Raw genomic sequence first — 5,530 nt, forward strand, 5'->3', positions numbered from 1 at the left:
CTACACAATTCTGGGAACTTAGAGCTCACATCGCTTAATAATGTAACATTCGCTTGTATTTTTGGTTTTAAAAAGGAAATTCTTGTCTAGTGTCAAATGTGAATGAAGTTATATGAGTGGTACATCAAGTGTCTGCTATAAAAGAACTCTAAAACACAGGAAGATCCTAAAAAGCAAGGCCTAAGGAATCTAAGTTTATGACATTGGAACAGTTTAGCATGAGCAGTAATTCAAGCAAGTTTCTTTCATTTTGAGTTTTTCCAGTATGTTATCTATTTTTACCCCCACACTTCAAAATGGGTGTGTGTGGGGGGGTGAAATATAAGTATACATATCTCCAGGCCTGGCAAAAGACTTAATTTTATCCTCTCTCCTGAACCTGCTCATCTATATCCATGTTGCATTAGAATTGACTTATACGTTGAATTAGAAACATTAATCTATTTGAGAGGTTATCTATCAACAATAGATATGTCTAGAAACATAAAATGGAACAGAGAGGCAGTGTCTGCTGTCAAAGGAAAATGCACTGCTTTGTCTGAGCCCTCCAGTCCATCCTGCTGCTTTTTATGTCAGAAGGGAATAGCCATGTCAATGAGAATAGCCTCATGCTTAGAGGTCCTGGGGGTGCAGCTAAGACTCACCAAAATGTCCCATTCCCTCCTCCCCAATCCTGTGCCCACTATCAGCTCACTTTGCTTCTGGATCTTGCTGCCAAATGAGCAGAAAACCTTCAGAGAGAGAAATTGGCCTCTGGCAGCAAAATGCCTGGTGCCCCAAGCTGGAGGTAGATGGTAGTGGTGTTCAGCAGTGGACCTGCATGGACTCCACCCTTTGGCCACATCCCTGCATCCCCACCAGAGTTGCCACTTGTTGGCCCCAGCAGGTGGAAACGGCTGAGCCCACAGCCTTGGCTGGTGGCAAGGTAGGTCCTTGATGTTAAATCAAAGGAAAGGCAGGAGAGTCAGCTTGTTGAGTGAAGAGTTAGGGAAGATTACAGACTGGCAGCTGCCAAAACCAAAATCCTAACCTCTTCAATATGTCTCAATAGGAAGGGAAATTGCCAAGGTCTTGATAAGCAACTATGTCTTAATTCCCCTAAAAATGCTCTGTATGGAGATTTACAACTATGTATTTATGTATGTATGTATATATTTATGTAACTATGTATTTATAACAGTCACCAATACTATCACTTGTTAGCCACACTCATCTCAACATGGGTTTAAATACAGACCCTTATGTAACTATATCATATCCCTCACTGGAGTAGAAATTATGTGGAGATATTTTTTTTAATGTAATCTCTTTTATAATGATGACCACTCTCCAGATGCATCTGGGGTTCAGTCCTTAAGATGGCATGCTTATTCACTTTTATAGTAATGTTCTTTTGGGTAGAAATCTCCTGGTGACGTTGAATCATAAATATTTTCTTGATTTGTTTCAAATTATGCTAATTTAGATTGCTTAAGGAAAAAAAATGCTTTTATTTCTAAGTATCTTCCTTTGCTTCAAAATGAATTAAGGCAGAAAGGTAAAATAAATTAGAACCAAATACTGGAAAGACGTCAATCAAAACAAGAAGTAAAATGAAAAATGAATACAAAAGGGTGTAACATAGAGCCAGGAGTGAGACTGATTCAATTGCATTCTCCTTAAATAGCCTGTGCCATTTAGCACAGCTGCATGCCATTCCATCTACTCATTCTAATAATTAATTATTTAGTGTCTCTGTACCAGACACTCTCCATGGAACGTTCCATCCTTAGCTTTCAGAGCAATGTCCTCTTACGATAGAACTCCTCTCTGTTCTCTTAATTGGCCCCTAATCCTTCTGCCATTTCTCAAAGGCCACAGGATGTTTTCACCTTAACATCCTGGGGATTCCACAAACTTACAAAACTGCCCCATGTTGACCAGCCTGAAATCCCACCACTCTAAGAGACAATGAGTCTCCTTCACTTTACTAAGGTCCCCACCAAACTGCCAGTCACCTAGACATTAAACTACAGAAGCATTTTGTTTCATCCCTCACCAACCTCTCTCCTCACCTGCCCATCACCCTGACAACAAGCGCAAAGGGAGATGGAGAGAATCAAGGATGCACTGCTGTGTGCACTCACATGGAAGAGGCAAGACAGGCCTCTGTTTAGAGAAAGGTGAGTTGGAGGAAAAGCAAATCAGATTTAGGGAGGAAAAAAGGAGGCTATTATGGGGATAATAGAGACATAATCATGTCTGCAAATGATTAAAATATTTATAAAATAGTGCTACCTGCAAATTCATGGCAACAAAGCTGAGAAGCTAGGTTTGTACATTGGATTACTTCCCTCAGTAAATAAACATATATTGACTCAAGGAATAACTTTCCCAATGCTATTACTTTAAATGAATAATTGATTCTGACTATACAGAAAGAACACAGCATTGAAATTCCTTGGGAGTGCTTATATGCTTATATTAATAATTTTGTTTTGGCTTTTAAACATCTTCAGGCACCATACTTGTCATCAAAAAATGATTGCTTTTTGAAGATTTCTTTTGTGCCAGAGAGTATTCTAAGTTCTTCATATTGGTTGTCACCCTGTACAGTAAGGTGTTATTGTAAATATGAAGAAACTGAAGTTTAATAAGATTAAGTATTTTCTTTAAGGTCAAATAGTTAGAATGTGGTAGGGCATGGAATGGAACCTAGCAAGTCTGATACCAGATTTGGTCACATTAACTAGATCACTGCTTGACCATTAATTTAGGATATGTGATAGTTACAAAACAACCTCCAAATCTTAGTGGCTTAAAATAACAATAGTTTCTTTCCACAATAGACCTGAAAGTCTAAGTCAGTCAAGCCTTCTCCGGGGCAATTGCTCCGGGAGGCGACTCCATGGTCCCGGTTGCTTCCATTTTGCAGCTCTGCCATCTGTGTTGCTGCAGCTGCCGTGACAGAGAGAGAGAGCTGGAGAGCTGCACGCCAGTCTGGACATCATTCAACCCGGAAGGGACATCTGTCATTTTTGCTCATGGCTCAGAGTCATCTCACAGTCACATCCTTACTTCAAGGGGAGCTAGAGAACATCACCCAGAGTTCCTAAGAGGAGAAGAATGAAATGGGATTTGGTGTCTCAACCATAATGCTCTCGGCCACTCAGCTTGGAAATTCTTGAAGAGGCTGTTTTATATGCAATATGTAACTTTATTCCATAGAATACCTTTTAGGAAGAGCACTGTCTGTATCTAGAAGAACTATTTCCTCAAAGGAATTTTATAGAATGTACGGTTATAAAATGCTGCAGTCCAGGGGGTCACAAAAGATGCCTCTTAGTGACTGAACAACAACCAGGCTCCAAGAGCGTGATGGAGTTCCACAAGGTCATTAGCAGGTTTAACGAAATGAAAAGCAGGGAAATTTGTTTTTCTCCTTAGAAGAATGATCAAAAAAGAGAGTACACTTAACAAGAAATCAGGGTAAGCTCCAGCCTAAAGAGCCAGTGGAGCCTATTCCTGCTGTAAGAGAAATCTTTTCTTGTTCTACTCTCAATATCTTTGAGAGACACAGGAAAAGAAAAGATAGCATGAAGCTAAAGGGTAATGTGATCTCTCCCCTGGACCCCAGTCTTTAGTAAAGTTGACCAAAGGACATATTCAGAATAAGTCCATTTTTGTGTGTGTGGAAAATGGTAAAGGAGCAAAAGGGCATATTTGGGCTGATGTAACCAGCAACAAAGGTCCATCTAGGACCCAAGAGTTCTGCACACCAAGAAAATGCACTTCCTAAGGGAGTGGGTGTAGAGCATGGGGGGTAAAAAACCACCTGCTGCTCATAAAACTAAGTCAGAAGAAAATATCTAGGAAGAAAAAACAGATAGTAGGAGGAAAACATAAAGACAGATGAACCATCAAGTGAGGAAAGTGATCTAGAAACTGACAATGAAGGTGTGATTGAACCAGACACTGATGCACCTCAAGAAATGGAAGATGAAACTGTAGAGATAACTGAGGAGATGATGGATCAGGCAAATGATAAAAAAGTGGCTGCCAATGACGCCCTAAATGATGGTGAACTACAGAAAGCCACTGACTTGTTCACAGATGCCATCAAGCTAAATCCTCATTTGGCTATTCTGTATGTCAAGAGAGCCAGTGTCTTCATCAAATTACAGAAGCCAAATGCTGCCATCTGAGAATGTGACAGAGCTATTGAAATAAATCCTGATTCAGCTCAGCCATACAAGTGGTGAGGGAAAGTACACAGACTTCTGGGCCATTGGGAAGAAGCGGCCCATGATCTTGCCCTTGCCTGGAAGCTGGATTATGATGAAGATGCTAATGCAATACTGAAGGAAGTCCAACCAAGGGCCCAGAAAATTGCTGAACATCAGAGAAAGTATGAGCGAAAACGTGAAGAGCATGAGATTAAAGAAAGAATAGAAAGGGTTAAGAAGGCTCAGGAGCAACATGAGAGAACCCAGAGGGAGGAAGAAGCCAGAAGACAATCAGGATCTCAGTATGGCTCTTTTCCAGGTGGCTTTCCTGGGGGAATGCCTGGTAATTTTCCTGGAGGAATGCCTGGAATGGGAAGGGGAATGCCTGGAATGGTGGGAATGCCTGGGCTCAATGAAATTCTTAGTGATCCAGAGGTCCTTGCAGCCATGCAGGATCCAGAAGTTATGGTGGCCTTCCAGGATGTGGCCCAGAACGTGGCAAATATGTCAAAATATCAGAGCAACCCAAAGGTTATGAAAATTGTCAGCCAAATTTGGAGGTCAAGCATAATGCCCTTCTGACATAAAGCCCTGCTGGAGGAAAAGCAACTTAGATCACCTAATGGATGTTGTAATAATACAAACCAGTGTACCTCTGACCTTCTCATGAAGAAAGCTGGGGTACTTTGAAGACAATCCCTACCCCTTTTGACCCAAATGCAGCTGAAAACATTTTACAGTGGTTTGCCGTTAGGGTATTCATTCAGATAAAGTTTTTCTACTAGAAATTAAAAATTTTAAGCAATTTTTAAACCTTAAAAAAAAAAATCAAATCTATGGTTTTTCCAGTAGTCATGTATGGATATGAGAGTTGGACTATAAAGAAAGCTGAGCACTGAAGAATTGATGCTTTTGAACTGTGGTGTTGGAGAAGACTCTTGAGAGTCCCTTGGACTGCAAGGAGATCCAACCAGTCCATCCTAAAGGAAATCAGTCCTGAATATTCATTGTAAGGACTGATGCTAAAGCTGAAACTCCCATACTTTGGCCACCTGATGCGAAGAACTGACTCATTAGAAAAGACCCTGATGCTGGGAAAGATTGAAGGCAGGAGGAAAAGGGGACAACAGAGGATGAGATGGTTGGATGGCATCACTGACTCGATGGACATGAGTTTGAGTAAACTCTGGGAGTTGGCCATAGACAGGGAGGCCTGGCATGCTGCAGTCCATGGGGTCGCAAAGAGTCAGGCACGACTGAGCACCTGAACTGAACTGAACCAGCATCACATACAGTAGATTCAACTCAAGAACCAGAAGTCAAGG

The 5,530-nt window shown here is 41.1% G+C and overlaps 1 pseudogene; it reads left to right on the forward strand.

Annotated features, from left to right (window-relative positions):
• The first annotated feature begins 718 nt into the window (after nt 1-718).
• On the forward strand, nt 719-4,898 carry LOC133065328 (hsc70-interacting protein-like; annotated as a pseudogene).
• Nucleotides 4,899-5,530: the final 632 nt, after the last annotated feature.

The sequence above is a fragment of the Dama dama genome, chromosome 11 (assembly GCF_033118175.1).
Source record: "Dama dama isolate Ldn47 chromosome 11, ASM3311817v1, whole genome shotgun sequence".
Lineage (NCBI taxonomy): Eukaryota > Metazoa > Chordata > Mammalia > Artiodactyla > Cervidae > Dama > Dama dama.